This window comes from Lepidochelys olivacea, assembly GCF_965140295.1.
Source record: "Lepidochelys olivacea isolate rLepOli2 genome assembly, chromosome: 7".
In the NCBI taxonomy this organism is placed as follows: domain Eukaryota; kingdom Metazoa; phylum Chordata; order Testudines; family Cheloniidae; genus Lepidochelys; species Lepidochelys olivacea.
Genome location: NC_140417.1, coordinates 3,670,103 through 3,691,390, shown reverse-complemented (window position 1 = coordinate 3,691,390; position 21,288 = coordinate 3,670,103). Strand labels below are relative to the sequence as shown.

The window sequence follows — 21,288 nt, the reverse complement described above, 5'->3', positions numbered from 1 at the left end:
AGAACCTATAGAGAATAGAATATACTCATTTGCTGTCAAAGTACAAATTAACTTTTTCCGTTTTTTTCTCTGCTATTTTTCAGCTATAGTAATCTTGGGTATTGTGAGAATGGGAGGCAACTTTTCAGACTGAAGTGTGGCTTTTATATTGAAAGCCGTGTTAGAATGTCCTTGGTTTTTTTTTTCATGGTCTTTAGCACATATACATATTCTGTACATATACCAAGCTTTTATGTTTTTTCCTTAGGTCATTTATTAGAATTAAATAAAAACAGAAATATGTTTTAGAATATGCATTTTAAAAAGGTACTGTTAAATACTTACAGTATTGACAGTTATAACATATATAGGATTATTATTTACAGGGTGCCAGGTGTCTATATGGGCTTTTTAATTGATTCAGTTTAAATACATAATTCAGGATTTTAAAAAAATGATTGTATAAATGTGCTGTAAAATTAAGGTTATTTTTATATGCATATGATAAATTTAGCAGGAGATTTTAACAGCTCATTGAGGACATGGTATCTTAATCCATTTTGCATATCAACAGTGGAATAGAATCTTTATCACAGGTCTCTTGCCATTAGGTAAATACCGAGACATAGTAGAGACATTTATTTTCAAAGCTGGAAATATTTATCCTCTGATGGTGTTCTTGTACCATTCTGTTTCTATTAAACCAAGTGATTTATGTAGTTATCGTTTTGGCTGATAGGTCTTAAGGCAGTATATTGTTGTTCCTGTCTCATTTCTAATTAATTCACTTCAGCCAACAAGAGAACATCTTCACATGAATATGGAATTTTAAAAGTATATTTGATTTCTATAAATACTCTTGTTTGAGGATTTTTTAAAATAACTTCTGTCAGCAAATAAGGGTTCACCAACTACCAGTTGGATTGTCTGGCATATACTCCATTGTTTGCACTGTGATGTTAATATGTGTACATCGCTAGTCGCATGCTGTTGCTAGTTTTCAGAGATTGATGTTAACAACTTGTTGAATGTCCATAAAAAGCTTAGGAAACTGATCAGAAAGGGACATTGCTCAAAGTCTCTTGGTGAACCACCCTAATGCCATTCTTTCCAGGGCCAATCAGAAGGGGGCCAGGGGGGCCATTTGGCCTGGGCCTCAAGCTCAACTTGTTTTTATGTGCATCTCTATCGGACCAAAATGTGACAGACTCTCTCAGCTTAGAGCTGCAAATTTAAGCAAATAAGAGACGTGATTTGGTAAAAGATCATAATTTTTTGTTAACTGATATAGATTTTGTCATATTAAAGAGTTAAAATGTTCATAAATATTGCATATTTTTGTCAGTTTGCCTGCATCAGTGGCTTCAGGTGAACGCACCTTCAATGTGTTGAAGCAGGTGAAGAACTATCATTGTTCAACTATGGGACAAGAGTGTTTGAATGGGCTCACCATGCTTAATATCAACTGTGACATTGCACGAAAGCTAGATTTTTCCTCAATAATTAGTGCATTTGCACAGAAAAAGGCTAGAAAAGCATTAGTTAAATAAAAAAATTCAAATTATGTCTCCCTCTTTTTTGGTGCCTTATTTTGTTTCCATGTGTCATCATTTTTTATTTTTATTATGGCTAGGGGGCTCAAAAGCTGGAAGTGGCCTGGGCCTCTCTGGACCTCTGAGAGGGCCTAGTTCTCTCTCCTACTCTGAATGTTTGAAGCAGATTAAAATTATTTACTTTTTTGGAAACCTCCTGCATCCATCCCTGAAATAATAGCTCATCCTTGTCCTGCAGAGCATCTTATTCACAGGAGTTTGGTTATTGGAGCTAGTAATTCATTTTCTTAAGAAGAGGGCTGTAGAATCTAATCCAAAGCCTCCTGCAGTCAGTGGAGGAGTTTCAGGACAAGGCCTAGTCACGATTACAGGGCAAATAGTGCTTCAGACCTTTCAGTCTGTCTTGAAAGCAACCCTCACGTGAGAGGTCTGTTTTCCTGCACCTCACTCTGGATGGAACCACATGGTTAACTGGGTCTCTGTACTGCAGCCCCCCTTTTTGCGATCCATGTTAGTATAAGTTTGCAATGACAGACTCCTATATGCTTCTTGTCTTAACTAAACGTAACCTCTCTATCCATAGCTCATGTAGGTGCAGCTTATTCCAGCTTACTCCCTTTCTGAGTATGAGGGTTGGTACGCATCTCTACAGGCTCGATCTTTTTGTCCCGGTCAGTGTGTGTTTCAGCTTCATTCTGCCAACAACCCTTTCTCTCCCTCCCATTATTAAGGGCAGAATTAACTAACTGGCTAATGTCTTCTGCTCTCTCTCCTCAGTATTGGTGAAACAGCTGTGTATCTTTGTTGGCACCAGGCAAATAGCTTATCTACAGCTATTAATCTGGCTATTCTGCTTGAGTGTAATAGAGATGCTCCTTACCTAGGTCCTTGTTTTGCCTTTCCTACTTTCTGTCAACCCTCCTCATTTTGATCTCACTCCGAAGCAAGTAATCCACCATCATAAACATGCCCAGTATTCAGAAAAATAATACAAATATTTCCCACTTTGTCACAGACCCATAATAACTAATTCAGTTACTACTTAAGACCCCTCTTGAGGATATGAATTCTATGGTATCTTCAGCTGATGTGCATTTTAACACCGTTAGAAACTTTAGATAACCCAACTAAATTTTTGGCAGTGACCTGACGACTTGTTTTGGGTTTTGTTTGAGAGCTTTTGCCAGTTTATGCATTTCAAGTTGTGAGCACTTGATTCTTGTTTGTTTTTTTTAATGAGAATTATACAGAGGGTCAATGAATCATAGGCTGTGATTCCTTCACACGTAAGGAATTGGGTCCCATATTTAAGATGTGGATTGTTATCCTGGTGAATAAAGTTATACTGAAGTTCAAGCTATTCGTTGGACTGTCCGATTTTGATAATACTCAATTATAAAAAGAGACAGTTGCTTCCATCTTACTAAGCGACGCAGAAGGGATGCTTATATGCACAGACTTAATGGAACTGGGCATGATCCCATGTAGCAGGTAACTTACTTACCGGGTTAGTTGTAGGAAGCATGTTATACCAGTGCTCAAAAAAACTGCACTGGCTTCCTATTTGCTTCCAAGTGCAATTTGGGTATTGATTGACTCTTGGATGGTAATACATAGTGATCTTTTAAAGCGTTATGTATTTTGCCTCCTGTCAGGTTGAGATACTGCCTTGCTCCAAATTTACTATTCCAACAGCTGAGAACAGCTGCTGTGCTGTTCCTCCTGGTTCCAATTTTCTTCTGTTTTTAGAGGGGGAACCTGGATTGATATTTGCTTCCACTGTTCATGGAACAGATTGAGTCTGATGGCTTCTAGATACGGTATAAATTTTGAGTTATCTTTTGTTAGGTCCCCTAGGAATTTCATAGTTTTAATTGTAAAAAAAAGTTTGTTCCTCTGGAAAAAAATACAGGTTCAAAACCCTTTTTAGTAAGAATTCATAAATAGATTTTTTTTGTTTTGTTTTTAGGCCAGAATTTTGAAAACGATTTGGCTGAGTGGGTTACAGCTTTGTGTGGAGCTGAATATTTCTAGATTTCTGTGAATGTCAAGTAATTTTGAGACTCTCTTAGTAGAAATGTCCAAAGACATTGTGATGGACGTATTTAATATACAATAACACAGGCTTGGGTTTTAGGCGTTGAAAAGTTTAACTTTTAGAGTATTTTCACTAATGGCTCCCCAAGCCATTTCAAAATATTTTTCCTTGGGGGGGGGGGATATGTCAGATTTCAAGGGGTCTGTTAGCTTGAGCAGAGTAGAGACACATGGCATGACTCGCTTGCATTACAGGGAACTGCCTATTCAAATCCTTGGCACCCCATCAAGAGGACAGATTCAAAAGCAATCTCCTTCTGAGAACACCTTGAGTGGCATACCTCAAAAAGGGGTCTCCACACGCCAAGCAGACATGACATTAAAAAAAAAAAGAGAGAGAGATTCCCCAACCTGGGTTTCACCCAAAGCCTGGGTAGAGAGCCCTGTTTTCCCTCCGGCATTCTTGCCTCTGTCTGTCAAACAGCCCCCCCTTACAGCTATTCCCCTGAGCATCTGTGAAGGAGAAAGGGAAAGTGAAGCCGGAGTTGTTCACTGGGGTAGTATGCATCCTGTCACTGCAAAATAATAATCTGTCCTGGTGTGTGGTTTGATGAGCTTTCCTTTTTACCTGTCTTAACTTGCTATTCCAAGGAAGAATTATGAAATATCTAAGTTTTTACAGCTAGACATGGAAAATGTCAGGTTGTCTCAAGGACTTCCGGTAATCACAGGAAACCCTTGAAATAAAAGGAAACCTCTTGTTGTCTTTTCTTGTCAAGGAGTTTCAGAATGCTCGGAATCCATACTGGCATTTTTTTTTTGTTAGCAGTACTTCAAAGCAACATGTACAAAGCTTACCTCAATATGTTATACAATTTATTAGTGCAGGTTCACTCAAAAGGCCATTGTTTTGAACTAAAGCTGAGTGAGATATCTGAATATCCATTTTAAAACTACATTTCTTAACCTAATATTTTGGTAATTGTCCCATTTGACAGTGAAAGTTATATTTAAAGAAGCTCTGCATTGTTGCATTTTTAATCTTAACAAGCATGCTACTTTCATTCCAAGGGATTTTTTTGCATTAATTCAGTGGAGTGAGAATATGGAGAAATCAGGTGCATTGTACCCTTATTTATTAAAAGCAAAATATCTCACATTTCGCCTGTAAAAATAAATCAGAAATTTGAGGATTTGTCATAAACATGAGCTTCAAAATTGCAAATGTGTTAAAAATGCAATTGAGGAGCAGTTCTTCATTTATCTGTGCAGCCTTTAGTACCCAGATCCATTTTTCCTACAAGAGCTAGCAGCTTCTTAACACCTAGAATCACATTCTGAAAGCTACTGAATGCTGTCAGTGTCTGTTGACTTCATTTTGTGTTTTGAGGGCTCTCAGCACTTTGCAGAATAAAGTCCTTAAAGCAGTACAGGGAACACAGGAAACCAGATATGTTAGAGCTCAAACAGAAGTTATGGGCTTGATGCAGGAGTTACTGCATGAGGTCCTACACCCTGTTATGCAGGAGGTCAGACTAGATTATGATAATCATCCCTTGTGGGCTTTGATCAGTAAATAAGCAATTTACAAGCCTAAACTCATTTCCATGGCTACTGACCAGTTACCAATTAACAACCCTTCATCCTGTCTCTCTTCCTTCCTCCAGTCCTGCATGTGGCTCAATTATATTCATAGCAATTATGCACAAACTTGCATCAGCAGAACAGATTCCTAAACTCCAGATTAATCACTTAAAAATAATTCAGCATTCCTACTTGTGCAGTTTAAGAAATCTATCTGCATGCATTATCAAACTGATAACATTAGCTAGTGTTAACAGCTGACTTGTAGGAATGAAAAGGAAGATGGAAAGTACTGTCTAGTGGTCTTATTTTTCACTGTAAAATGAAGTCCACTGCCATATGTCCGGGGCATAAAAAGGGAACAATGTAAATAAAGATAATAAATCTTATAAAAGATGCATTGCTACCACTGATACTTTTATGGAACTGCACTGGGTTATGGTCTGTCTTCATAGAGTAAGTGGTCTTCCAACTGTATTTAAGAGGAAATATCTCACATTTAATTTTTCAATCTAAAATTCAAATGTTTATTGCAGTGTGCAACTGCGTTAGAGGTACTTACTTAAACAAATTAAATGATTCAGTGTAGTAGCTTTGAAAAGTCTAATTTCCATGCGTGGAATCATTATTATAATCATAGGTTTCAGAGAAACAGCTGTGTTAGTCTGTATTCGCAAAAAGAAAAGGAGTACTTGTGGCACCTTAGTAAATAAATTGGTTAGTCTCTAAGGTGCCACAAGTACTCCTTTTCTTTTTATAATCATGTACACAGACAAAAATGTAAATGTACCTAGCTAACTGATTCAAAGCATTTATGCTGCAACCTGTTAGTTGTATTGTCAGCACCCAAAGCCCACCTGCAGGTTTTTATACTCACAAATGTTTAAATAATGTTCGTTTTAATAAAGAAGCAAGAAAATACAAAATAAAGCCATAAATACAAAATTAACTTTTCCTTCGCATATAGAAGACTGTTGGGCTCCTTAGAGTCCACATGGTTTGTATTTATGGAATTTTGAAACCCCAGACTTTGTGATTGCCTGTAACTGCTCCTTTTTGGAGCCATTAGGGTCTTTCACATAAATAAACATTTAGGATATTTTAGAAATCGAGATGATAGACCTGGTAGACTAGAAAAGCACCTTTGGGTATTCAGTATATGTAACTGAGATTTCTTCAAGCTCTCCTGTTGCTGTTCAAGAGATATAAACATAAGGCTAATTTCTCTATTTAAAGAGAATATTTAAAAGTATTAATTTTATTATCCTAAATACGTTTCACTGTGACAAATTTAATCAGTCACACTAAAATGAAGATCCAAAAACTTGGTAAACAAATTACACTTAGTAACATAAGCCTCAGTCCTTCAAGCACTTCTGCATGTGAGTAACTCTGAATTAAATAGGTAGTCTGGTTCAGTTCAATGGTTTAAAGTTAATTATGTGCACATGGGTTTGCAGGGTCAGTGCCTTAGCGATGCAGTAAGCTGCTGCTGCAGTTAGAGGTGAAAGTATTTGACTACAAATTCAGAGAAAAATTGTCATGTCATTTGAAGAGGGTGAGGCTCCTCAGTTAAACAAAGGAAGATTACACGCAGAAGGGGAAGTGGCTAACTATCAGAACCTGTTGTTTTTCCTTTCGGCCAAATTTAGGGTCCAATGAAGTTCACAGGAGTTTTTATCATTGACTTCAGTGGACTTGGATTTGTCTCTTATTGTGTATAGTGCAATTCACAAATTCTAATCCTAGAACATCCGTTGCGGTGTGGTGGGTTTTTTTCTTTTTGGCATGGAGGCAATAAGTGGGAATACGGAGTGTGTCCACAGAGGCTACACTCCCACACTAGCTGTAGCCCTCCTGCAGTGGGGTAACAGTAGTAGTGAGGAGAGTGCAGCACATGCTTCACAGTGGGCCAGCGAGCCAAATACATACCCCGGGTCTCTGCTGAGCTTGTCCTACTTGCTCTGAAAGCCATGTGGTGACGTCATCGCAGTTGTTCCCCATGCTAGTAGGGTAGGCCGCCCAGGAATTGCTTTTGCTCTGTAGACATACCCTGAGTAGTAATTAAAACGACTGTTGATGTGAGAGGAACTCTGTGTGCAGGGGACGCTATCTATACAGCCTTGTGTAACAACCAACCTGCTGTAAATCCTTTATAAGCTGTGTAAAGTGGTGGGCAGACCCTGCACACCCTCTTGTGGCTGGCTGTAGCGTGTGGTGATTAATTTCCCAACTGGGGTGGCAGCTCGTCCATTTTAACAACCCTTTATGTTGGGAGACTAGTTAGGGTTGCCAGGCAACCTGGCAGCTGAATGGGCTGTTAAAAGTTCAGTTGGTGGCCCAGCGGGGGCCTGGGGTAAGGCAGGTTCCCTGCCTGCCCTAGCTACATGTGCTACCCCTGCCCCAGTGCTGGCTCCCATTAGCTGGGAACCGTGACTACTAGGAGCTGCAGGGGCGGTGCCTGCAGGTATGAGGGTAGCGCATGGAAACTCCCTGGCCGCCCATGTGCCTAGGGGCTGCAGGGACCTGATGGCCGCCTCCTGGGAGCTGTGGTAAGTGCTGCCGGGACCCCAAGCTCCCTTCTGCACCCCAAACCCCTCATTTCTGGCCCCACCCCAGAGCCTTCACCCCCAGCCAGAGTCCTCACCCCCCCCGCACCCAAACCCACTGCCCCTGCCTGGAGCCCTCTCCCACACCCTGAACCCCTCATCCCCAACCCCATCTCACAGCCTGCACCCCCATCCAGAGCCCTCACCCCCCGCACCCCAACCCCAGTCCAGAGCCCTCTCCCACACCCCTCATCCCCAGCCCCACCTCAGAGCCTGCAGCCCCAGCCAGAGCCCTCACCACCCGCCCCGCACCCAAACCCTCTGCCCCTGCCTGGAGCCCTCTCCCACACCCTGAACCCCTCATCCCCAACCCCATCTCAGAGCCTGCACCCCCATACAGAGCCCTCACCCCCCTGCACCCCAACCCCAGTCCAGAGCCCTCTCCCACACCCCTCATCCCCATCCCCAGCCCCACCTCTGAGCCTGCACCCCCAGCCAGAGCCCGCACCCCCTCCTTCACCCCAACCCCCTGTCCCAGCCCGGTGAGCAATGTAGGAAGGGGGGATGTAGCAAGTGGGGGGCAGGACCTTGGAGAAGGGGCGGGTCCCCAGGGAAGGGGCAGGGCAGCTGTGTTTGGTTTTGTGCGATTAGAAAGTTGGCAACCCTAAGAATAGTTACTGTAAATGAATTTAATATACAAGAACAGAAGATTGAAAGGGTTAATATCTACTCACAGGTACAAACACTCAAGCTATAGTAGCTGGAACGTCTGACTCGAACGTCTGACTTAAACAGTAACCTATGGGTATGGGCTGATTAGCACAGAAAGATGCTGCTGGACTTGGAATCTGAAATAGACTTTTTCTGGCTAATTTATTCAGGTGAACACAAGCCAAAAGACCTGAAACACTGATGTATGCACCACTAAGAACAGTGTTTAATACAGTAGAAGATGGCTGTGACACCTTTGTTATAAGTGGACTAGCTTTGCAAATGCATGTCTTGTTTTCATTAACTGTTCTCTCTGCAGGCTAAGCTTAGATGAGATGCTTATTTAATTTGCAGAGTTAGGGACTTGTGTTTGGGAGCTATAGGTCCTGAGTTCTGCTTACAAATTTTGGGTATACGGTTGGCTGATTGACTGCATGTGGATGGGACCATTACACAGTGATGTAGTATAGTTCTTTTTTGGGGCGGGGGCTAATTTCAGAGCAAGTTGAATAAAGTACAGGCAATAAGGGGGGGGTATTTGCAAGAACTGTAAGTTCTGCAGGAACTGTATTTTCATGTGTTGTGTTGATACAAATATAGTCTCTCTCTGCTAAGTGTAGACATCAATTATAATGAGACAATACAGATTTTTAACTTTCACGAGTTGCGAACTGAAAATGCTTGCAATCTTCCCCTCCACTCCAAAATACAGTAATTGTAACAATTAAAAAACAAAATGCCATCATTCAGGTTGAAGATTAAGAATCTTTTATTTTAATGGTCTTCTTCTTCACCTGGATGGTAGGCTCACATCAAGCGAGGCCCATGGGCCACATACCGTATTGTATGCCAACCTCCCTGCTCCATTTTTATGTTAGTGTTAGATATTAACATTTACAAGCATACTGCACTTGAGGCAGGATTTCTGTTTAATTCAGTATCCTTCCTGCTCCTGGGAACAGAGCAGATAGGCAGAGTACAGACCAGCATGATGAGTGTGTTCTTGTGAACCAAGAGAACACTGGTGGGTGTAATTTCAGGTTTATCAGCCTTTAAACTATTCCTTTTAAACACAGTTGTAGGTCAAGTTGTGTGTGGAAGGAAGAATGAGGGGTTAATGATTTTTTGAGAGAAGAACTCCATGTTGGTATGAAAATATATAACACATGAAACTTCAACTACAATTCTTTGTCTTGCAGAAGAGACTGTTAATGTGCCACTTGGATGATGTGAACATTAAATAGATAATGGAAACTGACATGCAAACTTAGACAGGGCATAGATAAAAATAGTTGACAAACTGATTCTGGTTGATGATTTTTCCATAGATATGTCAGTCATTAGTCAGATATGCACATTATAATGTTCTGAATATAGGGTATCTTACTGCTTCTGAGATATAAAACAGGTGTTATGTGTACTAAGCAATTCGGATAGAAGCAGAACAGTTTAATGGGTGCGTAATTTAGGCAGAAGGTTTTCCAAAACTGTAACACAATTGGTTAATATTTCTACTATGATCAATTTTCTATACTGTGACATGTCACATGAGCTTATTGACGGTTTGGAATTTAAAATAACTAATGTAACTGGGCTTTCCACAGTGTAATCCTAAATGGCTGATTTGCAGACAGGGTTTCTAAATTACAACAACAAGCTTTATGTTGTCAATATTCTTGCAATAACTATAAAGGTTTCTTCCATCCAGGATTTCCCTTCATCCACAAGGATGGTCACATTCTTAAAATAGTCCAGGTTGAGTAATTCCTTAGATCAGTGCTACTCAAAGTGGTGGTCCGCGGACCAGCGCCGGTGTGCAAGCCATCAGTTGCTGGTCTGCGCGCACATTGGAAAAAAGATTTGCCAGTCCCCCACATCAGATAGCTTGAGAAGCACTGCCTTAGATCATCCTCCTTTAATAGTTTCTGAGATTCAGAATTTCACTCCTGTTGAGCTCATCCATACTTTCAGACATCCTGGCAATCCCAGCATTTATAGCCAGGTAGCTGCAGTGGTTTTCTCTACTCAAAGGCAACATGTTAACCTTCTTCCTGCCAGTTACAGAATTCATGTAGTATTGGCATGTCTACGTTCACTGGTGTAGTTGAGCCAAGGGCAGGATTGTTTAGTGTTCCATGAAAGAAGCAGAACCCCAACTGCCTTTTTTAGCTGTGAGCCAAAGTGCTCCAAATGGCTGCAGGGTTTCACCTACATGGAGCAACTTGCAGAATCATGGCCTTCTATATGCTCATTTTGGGGAGTGAGTCCCCTCAGTTGTTCATGAAGCTTTGTTTTCCAAAAAGCCTTTGGATAATTCTCAAAATTGAAGCCAGGACTTCAAGCCAGGGAGGAGTATAAAAATATTGCTCGAGCATGCAGGGGTGTAATCAGGAAGGCCGAAGCACAATTGGATTTGCAGCTAGCAAGGGATGCGAAGGGTAAGAAAGAGTTTCTGCAGGCATGTTAGCAACAAGAAGAAGGTCAGGGAAAGTGTGGGACCGTTACTGAATGTGGGAGATAACCTAGTGACAGATGATGTGGAAAAAGCTGAAGTACTCTGTGATCAGAATCCCAGGGGAGCCAGCTGAGGTCACTCAATTATGGTGAACCTCAAAGAATGGGGCAGGCAATCCCCAAAGCAGGTGGATATTCTAATACTTAGATTTATCAAGCCAGCACAGAACAGCTTCTATTATATTTCACTGGTTACTCAGAAGTCAGCAACCCAGTTCCCTTAAAATAACCCAGCCTCAGGCTTCCACCTAGACACCCAAGTCAAATATGATGAGGCTTAATGGAAATCTTATTCATCATATAAAAAAGTTCTACCAATCCCAAAGGATCAGACACATTTCCTCTCAGGTTAATGAATATTCCAGATCTTACTCAAATACATGCTTACAGCCAATTCTTATTAACTAAACTAAAATTTATTTTAAAAAAAGAGATCAATATACAGTGACAGGGCAAGGCCAGATGGCTATAGGAAAGTAGTGAGAAACAGGGATGTTAGCCCCAGGCTAAACAAATCTCTGTTACCATGGTAACCAAATGGCAGTTGCTCCAGGTTAATCAAGACACCTGGGGCCAATTAAGATCCTTCCAGAAGGCAGTGGAGACAGCTAGGTTGATTGGGACACCTGAAGCCAATCAGGTGCTGGCTGAAACTAGTTAAACGGCTCCCAGTTAGTCAGGTGGGTGTGCATGTCAGGAGCTGTAGGAGGAAGCTGTGCTGTTGGAGAGACTGAGCAGTACACACCATATCAGGTACAAGGAAGGAGGCTCTGAGGTATGGGTGAAGTGGAGCTTGAGGAAGTGGGGGCTGCTGTGGGGAAGTAGCCCAGGGAATTGTATGTGTCCTGTTTCTAAAAGGTCAGCTACCAATAGCTGATACTATTAGGGTCCCTGGGCTGGAGCCCAGAGTAGAGGGCGGGCCTGGGATCCCCCTTTTGTTTCCCTGATTAATCACTGAGACTGGAAGACAACAGAGACTGTGCAAGGCGGGATAGCTTCTGCTCACCTCCCTCGCTGGCTTATGATGAAAATGGCTCAGTAGGCTGTGACCCTTGCCTCTAGAGAGAGAAGGACTCCGTGAAGGGTCATAGTGAGCCTCTGAGGCTAGTGAAATCCGCCAGGAAATGAGGGATCCACAGAGATAAGGATAGAGCTTTGTCACAATACGTACAGACATGAGTCAGTCTTGAGATTCAGATTCATAGCAGAGATGGTGAGCTTTGTAGATGCAAAGAGTTTTTTCAGAAATAGTTCATAGGTTATACTCCAATGTTTATAATCAGTGTGGTCCAGTCAGAACTGGGATCTCAGTCCTTATGGCTTAGGCTTCCCCTGCATAAAACCTCAAGCAGATCTGAGATGACAGGATCAGGGCTCAAGGGTCTTTTATACAGTTTTCTAGCAGCCACTTGACCATACAGTCCTGGGTGAACAATAGGTTTTTGATGTAACCTTCTGTTTCCTAAACCTCACTGGTAATTAACTATATGTATCAACATAAGATAATTTATCCATTAAGTAGTTTATCACTTTATAACTTTAAAGAGACACATAGACAATGACATTATTGCACCCAAGATTAATCTAAATGTTAATATTCCCTTTTGATCTCTGAATTAATAGCTATAGTGATAGGGGCCTGGGGCACATGACTTATGAGGAGAGGCTGAGGGAACAGGGCTTATTTAGTCTGCAGAAGAGAAGAGTGGGGGGTGGAATTTGATAGCCACCTTCAACTACCTGAAGTGGAGGGGGAGGGTCCAAAGAACGTGGAGCTAGGCTGTTCTCAGTGGTGGCAGATGACAGAACAAGGAGCAATGGTCTCAAGTTGCAGTGGGGGAGGTCTAGGTTGGATATTAGGAAACACTATTTCACTAGGAGGGTGGTGAAGCACTGGAATGCATTACCTATGGAGGTGGTGGAATCGCCTTCCTTAGAGGTTTTTAAGGCCTGGCTCGACAAAGCCCTGGCTGGGATGATTTAGTTGGGGTTGGTCCTGCTTTGAGTGGGGGGTTGGACTAGATGACCTCCTGAGGTCCCTTCCAACCCTGATAGTCTATGATTCTATGACTTCCAAAGGATTCCAAAGCAGTTGCAAAGACTTAGTTTATCATAGGAATCCAGTCCGAAAGGCTGTGGTATGTTTAGGTGAAATGTGAACACACTCTCAAACAAATGTCCTGCACATAGCTGTTTTTTGGAAGAGAAGTATGGGGCCTAATTTGTATTTAGACTGCAATCCTAATTCAGCCCTACGAAGTCAAGAGGCCCAGACCTGGTGTCAGGCCTCGTGCACATCATAAACTGAACCATTTACAAACATTTTTAATGTAACTCCTTCCAAATAATTTCAAGGTTTTTGCTTTTCCCATCCCTCCTGGATTTCATCCAGAGATCTTCCTAACACCAGCACTCCCTGGTAGTCTATGTGACCATGCAGACTTGAGCCTAATAAAATATAAATTGCATTCAGGCCATTGTGTTTCCCAGGGATATTGTTCTCCTCCTCCCATGATCTGGCCAACCCCACAGTTATCCAGGAGGGGATATTCTAGAACTCCCACCAGCTACTGGGACAGACTTCAGTGCACCAGACATTGTTTAAACAAATTATGCGGCTGTGGCAGGCCATTAGAGCCCTTAGATTCTCTGTTGTTAACACTTAGGCTTTGTCTACACTATGGACCTTACAGCGGCACAGCTGTACCACTGCAACTGTGCTGCTGTAAGGTCTCACATGTAGCCACTTGGAGAGAGCGCTCTCCTACTGGCATAATTAAACCATCCCCAATGAGCAGCATTAGCTCTGTGGGCAGGAGAGCCTCTCCCGCTGACATAGCACTGTCCACACCAGCACTTTTGTCAGTGAAATTTACGTTGGTCAGTGTGTTGTGTTGTGGGTTTTTTTTTGTTTTTGTTTTTTTCCCCCCACACTCCTGACTGACACACTTTTTACTGACAAAAGTGGTAGGGTAGACAAAGCCTAAAATGCTTAGATGCTCAATTACAGAGAAAGGGTTGGTACTTTATTTAGATAGCATGCTTGTAATCTTTTCACTCAATTATTAATAGATTTTTGAATGTAATCAAACCATGGCAATAACTGTTAAATAAAATATCCATGCTAAATTCCACCCCCCCGCCCAGCAGAAGCCATTCTCCATTGATGTCTCTTAGCAGTTGCTGCTTTTAAGACATACATAAATATGCCATCTTAACATACATGAAAAACTTTCAATTTTTTAGAAAGGTTTATTGTGTTTTTAATTTGATTATATCGCCTTCCCCCTCCAAAAAACCCCCAAGCAAACAAAAGACAAAACAAACCCAGATGTGCCACAAATATTTTAGTGGCTTAAAATATTTTGGAAGGGTAGATATAACTAATCGATATGACAGACCAAGTTCTGATATATTGCTTGGCTTTGTAAAAGATTAGCTAAATGAAATGAACTTAGAAGAAAGTGAAAGGATTTTTCATGCTATTTAACAGCTCTTATTCCTGAATGGCACTGGATTGCTTGGGCACTTTACAGATGATTTTCTTCTTAATGGCTTGTGGAGATCATCTGAAACGAGATGAAGGTTAAATCCTTCATGATGTGTCTTAACTAATATCGAATCATAGCGATTTGACTTGTTCACAACTAACCTTTAATTTTGCCAACTAAAGATAGGGGTTAGCTCGGCAGCATTTGAGGTTGCTAATTAAAAGTAACCTAAGATAAATTCCAAATCTAATCCAGTCCGTTAACCAAGCCTTCATTGTAAACCAGATTAATCTGAATATTCTGTGTGTGTGGATAGAAAAAAACATCTGATCAACAAAATAATCAAGTATACAAGTGGGATTGTTTTTATAGGCAAGATTCTAAAAACCGCCCTTTCCTCATAGTGGAGCAGAGCTAGCTGCCTTCCCCCAGGAATGAAACACCAAAATACCCCTTTGATAAATTTAACCTTCTACTAGCCAAAAGGAATTACACATAGGGTTGGATCAGATCTCACCAAAATGGCAAGAATCTTCCAAAAATTGCAGGTTATGGGGCTGAAGAAATGCAGGTTATATCCCCAGATTCCTCACTATAAATTCTTTTCCTCGTTTCCATTTCAAATGACACACATCGAACACCGTGCTGTACTATCACACGTAGTCTATATAGCTTTCAGAAACAAAGTTAACTTAAATCAAGTTCCTGGGCAAACTGGTTGAAACTACAGTAAAGAACAAAATTATCTGACACATAGATGAACAGAATTTGTTGGGGAAGAGTCAGCATGGGAAATCCACTCAATGTGCAGCGCTAGTCAAAAAAACAAACAGAATGTTGGGAATCGTTAAGAAAGGGATAGATAATAAGACACAAGATATCATATTGCCTCCATGTAAATCCATGGTACACCCACATCTTGAATACTACATGCAGATGTGGTCGCATCATCTCAAAAGAGATATATTGGAATTGGAAAAGGTTCAGAAAAGGGCAATGAAAATGATTAGGGGTATGTAACAGCTTCCGTATGAGGAGAGAGTCATTTAATAAGAGTGGGACTTTTCAGCTTGAAAAGAGATAACTGGGGGGGAGATATGATAAAGGTCTATAAAATCATGACTGGTGTGGAGAAAGTAAAGAAGGAAGTGTTATTTATTCCTTCTCAGAACACAAGAACTAGGGGTCACCAAATGAAATTAAAAGGCAGCAGATTTAAAACAAAGAAAAGGAAGTATTTCTTCACACAATGCACAGTCAACCTGTGGAACTCCTTGCCAGAGGATGTTGTGAAGGCCAAGACACCAACAGGGTTCAAAAAAGAACTAGATAAGTTCATGGAGGCTAGGTCCATCAATGGCTATTAGCCAGGATGGGCAGGGATGGTGTCCCTAGCCTCTGTTTGCCAGAAGCTTGGAATGGGCGATGGAATGGATCACTGGATGATTACCTGTTCTGTTCATTCCCTCTGGGGCACCCGGCATTGGCCACTGTCAGAAGACAGGATAGTGGGCTAGTATTCAGACCTTTGGTCTGACCCAATATGACCGTTCTTATGTTCAAGTTTCTTTATCAAATGCTGCTGTTTCCCTCCTTGCTTATGAATATGACAAAGCATTTTTGTTTAAATAGGAAGCCAAGGGCCTGAGCCAAACCTTATTGAAGCAAATGGAAAGACTCATTTACATCACGCTCCAAATGAATAAAAGGCACAATTCCTTACCCCTTCTCTGTGCAAACACATTAAGGCCTGTGCCCAAGGAAAGGGGGACATTTTTGTGGGAACTCCTTTTTGAAATATTGGTAGCACTTCACTGTGCCTGCCATAAGCTAGATGAAATTCAAGAGGCACCTCGTAGTTTTTATAAAGTTGTTGGGCATGTTCACCCTAAACGATCTGATTTGCCATTTGCGGTAACTTGATGCTGTTGTGCTTGTCTCAACGGTTTCAGAAGGTATCATGTTGCGTGGCTGTTGCTTGGCTGAAGAGGTTGAGGTTGCCACAACTCCACCACATTCTTAAACCTGGACTATGTATTCTTTTGTTTTCAGTTATTATGGAATTGTAGTGGTGGCGCGGTTGTCCCTCCCCCTCTGGCTTGGAGGGAGGCCAGACTGCCTCACTACAGGCATGCTGTATTGTTATTCTATTGTACAGCTTTCATAAAATGCCTTGGTATGGAAAAACTGTATGAATAGTCATTGCCAATATTTCTGTTCAGATTCCTGCTGCAAAATGTAGCATTAAATTGCTGACAGCCCCACAAGATTATGGAATGTATTTAGGGAGACTTCATAACAGCGGCATCAAATGCCACATCAGTGGCAGCCAATACTACAGATTTCCAAAGCATTTGCAGTAAAATGTCCCATTAGTGAATTGTGGGTTCATTAGCCACCCTGGCTCAGATACTTATGCCTCCTCCTTCATTATTGAGGGGCCATAGTCATCCCTGGTGTAACTCCATTGAAATCATTGGGATATTAAAATGTTCAGCACCTCTGAAAATTGGCCTGCTGGAATGAGGTTCCCAATCTAAAAGAGTTGGGCTAAATAGCAGTAGTACTAATGCATTTATTATGGTAATGCCCAAAAATCATAATCTAGACTCAGGGTCCAGTTGTGCAGGATGCTGTACAAACATAGGCCTCAGTCTTGCAAAGGCTTATGTGTGTATTTTTAAGTTTATGCACCGTCAGTAGTCCGAGCTGTAAAGTAGCGTTGCCATATTTGAACATTCAAAAAAGAGGACACTCCACAGGGGGAAGGGTATTTGCTCGCGCCCCCATTCCACAAATCCCTGCCTGGCCCCTCCTCCTCTTCTGAGCACGCTGTGTTCCCCCTCCTCCCTCCCAGCCACGCAAAACAGCTGTTTCGCAACCCAAGCACTGGGGAGTTCGGGGGGAAAAGCGGGCACTCTCTCCAGTGATAATCATTCACTTTCTTTCTTGAATGTTCAACTCTTCTTTGGGGAAAAATAATAAAGGCAAAATCCTGGACGTTTTTAGATATTTAAAAATTCCTCCTGGACAGCAATTTAAGAACCAAAAAGCCAGACATATCCAGGAAAATACGGATGTATGGTAACCCTATGTAAAGCTAAGCATAAGAATATAAGGACAGCCATATCAGCTCAGACCAATGATTCATCTAGCCCTGTATTCTGTCTTCCAACAGTGGCCAGTGCCCGATGCTTCAGTGGGAATGAACAGAACAGGTAGGGTGATCAAATGCCCCAATTTTATAGGGACAGTTCTGATATTTGGGGCTTTGTCGTGTATAGTGCCTATTTCCCTCCCATCCCCCCGTCCTGATCTTCTACACTTGCTATCTGGTCACCCTAAGAACAGGGCAGTTACTGAGTGTCCAGTCAGAGATTTAGGGACAGCCAGAGCATGGGGTTGCATCCCTGACCATCTTGGCTAATAGTCAATGATGGACCTATCCTGCATGCACATATCTTTATAGGAGGGACTCTGTAGAGAGGAGATAGTTCCTGCTCCAGAGGGCTTAGTAACTTGTCAGAGAGGACAGACGAAGGAAAGAACCATGGGACCTGCTTCTCTAACCTGTAACTTCCTTGAAGAAACGTATTGTCTAGAATTATTTCATTAGGATACATCAATTTGTTTATAAAAGAATCTGAAACCTGACAGATCCAGACTTGGTATTTTTGATGAAAATGTGGGTTTTGATTCAAAGTTCTGGAACAAAGTATTTTCTGTGTTTTTTTTTTTAAAGTAGGCAAGTAACCACCCATGTTGATGAACTAATTAACAGTAATTGGCACCAAAATCAATATGTTCATTTGAACAAACCCATCAGACTGAAACCAGTTACTTTTCCTTTTAAAAATGTGTATATGCATCATCCTCATTAAGCTCTCTGCTGTAACTCTAATACTCAATAGCTGACTTATTTGTACTGTATGTTCTTCACTCCCAAGAATTATAACGCTGTGCTATGAGGCCAGACCACAACTACTTAATAGAAATTCATGCAGCTGACAAACAATTGATGGAGATTTAATAGAAGGAGTTGAAAGTCTGCATGTAACCTGTAACAGCATTTAAAAATCGTATACACGTCTGTTTGATTTAGTTTTAAATAATGTTTTTCTAAGTCATGAGCTGAGGAGTGAATGTGAGTGAGGCCAACTAAGGTCAACTAAATGACCATAGTGGGATAGTTCTGTAAATATATCTGAATTATTTTCACTGTTGTCTTGAAAATTGAGCCATACAGAGTATATTCTTACACCAGGTGCAAAAGCTGTTTTTAGCTGGTCAAATTGCTTAGCTGAAAAAATATGTTCTGGTTTTTATAGGGTGGAGGAAGACTTTCAAGGGTAGAATAGGGGAGTCTAAGGGCTGGTTTACACTACCGCTTAAGCTGATGTAACTTACATCTCTAGGGGTTTGAAAAAGACACCCCACCCCTCAAGTGATATAGGTTACATCGACCTAAGCGCTGTTCACATTGGTGTTATGTTGGTGGGAGATGCTGTCCCGCAGACATAGCTTCCACCTTTTGTGGAGCTAGAATAACTATGCTGATGCATTCTCCCATTGGCATAGCACGTCTTCACCAGGTGTGCTACAGCAGCACAACTGCATCGGTGCAGTTGCACGGACGTGCAGTAGTGTAGATGTGCCCTAAATAGTATGGTGTTTCTCTTTAATGTGGTGAGAAGGTCTTGTTTCCTTTTTTAAAAAAAGCTTTTTGATTAAAGGGAGAGGGCTTTTTTTAAACTGTTTTTACTCTATAATTGCAATAGTATTTCTATAATTGAGGTATTAAGTCTTTCTGCCAGGAAAGGGAAGAACAAAGAGGCACATTTTATTCATTGCTGTAACTTTAGCGAAATTTGTCCTTGGCTATTTCATGGCCCAAGTGAGCTGGTATAACTGTTCGGGGCACTCCATTCTAGCTTTTTGCCTTCTCTCTTCTACAGGCTTTACCTTTTGTAATAAATGTAGGCTTACCATCACTTCAAAGAGTGAAGCATTGTAGAGAGTAATCCCTTCTGAGAATTGGTGTCCTGCAGAATGATTCCCTTTTGTTTGAATGACTTATTAGATGCCCCCTTTCTATCAAGCAGGAGAGCACTGGCAGTTATTATCCATCCCTTGCTCTCTGTCTATCAGTGGATGCCAAATACTACATATTAGGCATGGAGTAGGTCCCTGCAAAGGAGGGTTTATAATTGCATCCAACTTTAGTGTAACCTCTGATCAAATCGTGGAGCAACATTGAGGACACCTTTAGAGTTTACTTCCTGGTTACTCAGTGATAGGGCATTGGAGGAGCAAAGCAGTGGTGAGCTGGAGTCGGTTCACACCAGTTTGCGCGAACCCGTTGTTAAATTTTGAAGCCAATTTAGAACCGGTTGTTAAAGAATTCAAGGAAGCAGACAGTGTGCTGTGAGGCAACTAGAAAGCTTTTGAATGCTGTAACAAGAAAACACTTAAGCACATGGTTAACTGTAGGCAATTTTTACTCACCCAGCAGCGCTCCGGGTCTTCGGCAGCACTTCAGCGGCGGGTCCTTCACTCGCTCCGGGTCTTCAGCGGTGGGTCCTTCAGTGCCACCAAAGACCCGGAGCAACTGAACAAACCGGTTCTTCAGCTTTTGGCAGCTCATCACTAGAGCAAAGTGGTTGGATGTGATGTTCAGGGATATAAGAAGATATAAATTTTCCATATAGTCTTCTTGAGTAACAATAATCCATCCTAAAATGGATACTATATTGCCCCCTTTCAAAAGACTGTCGCACATGAAAACAGTATGATTTTATTAGACAGTTGTAATAGTCAGTGAGTTACTGTATTTAATTATAATAATATCATTGTCAGTGAGTGGCCTACTCCCTGGCAACCCTCACGGCCGAAGGACAGCCCTGCAACTGGCTCCTCACCAGAGTTTTCTCTCTTCGTTCATCAATACATTCAAAAAAGAAGCTTTTACAAGTCCAATAGCAGCCCTTTTGGGGTCTGGTTTATTAATATAGTTAAAAAGTAAACACAAATGTCCTTCCTGCTTTTAGCTGGGCATGGCCCCAAACTCCCTTGTTGCCTGAGGGTTTGCCTGCATTCGCAGTATTCCTAACCCTCCCCAGTTGGGGCAACTCCCTGGTCTTGGGGCCGTCTGTGCAGGAGTCTTCCTCACAACAGTCTCACTACAACGTCCTTAGTTTGTTCTTTCCCTCCCTCCCTCCCCTCTCTGCAGTGTCTAGCTGCTCTTTACAGGGAATCACCTGCTCCAACTTAGCTAGCCCTGGCTCCTCTAGCCCTGCCGGGGCAAGCCACCCTGTTACAAGTCTTAAAGCAAAGGAAATGGAGAAGCATATCTGTTCCCAAAATAATAGGCACCTGGACCAGGACACAGGTAGAGGAACAGAAGTCTCTAAACAATCAATGGATACTTATTTCATAGAGCTCTTTCCGATTGTTACTACTGCACAGACCTACAATAGGTCATATCAGGTTAAATCTATATGTAAGGGCTGTGCATTTATGCGTAAACATCTTCACTACACTAATTTATAGAAACATTATGTCCTCTGGATACTGACCTATACTAGCCACCTTCACATTGGCATCCTGCCTACCCCAGGCTCACTTTTCCCAATAAATCATTACCAAACCACAACTGGAAAAAGGGTTGCTGATTTATTTATGTGAAGATGCAGTCATACTTTTGACCTTACTAATGACCTTCACCCAGTAATAACAGGCTATTCTTCTTCGAATAGTGTCCCTGTGGGTGCTCCACTGTAGTTGTGTGCATGACCCCATGCTGCTGATCAGAGAATTTCAATAGCAGTCCATCCTGCCCATACATACACGGCTTCCTGCCTCCCCCAAAGC

At 41.7% G+C, this 21,288-nt stretch overlaps 1 protein-coding gene across 17 annotated transcripts in view; it reads left to right on the top strand.

Moving 5' to 3' along the window:
- FHIT (fragile histidine triad diadenosine triphosphatase) overlaps positions 1-21,288 on the top strand; it is a 1,100,422-nt gene that overhangs the window by 277,361 nt on the left and 801,773 nt on the right. The window contains exon 4 of one of the 17 annotated variants that reach the window (XM_084634712.1): positions 17,597-17,636. The exons of the other annotated variants lie outside the window; for them this stretch is intronic. The gene's annotated coding sequence lies outside the window, so the exon portion shown is untranslated. The remainder of the gene's footprint in view (positions 1-17,596; positions 17,637-21,288) is intronic. 17 annotated transcript variants of the gene reach the window in all.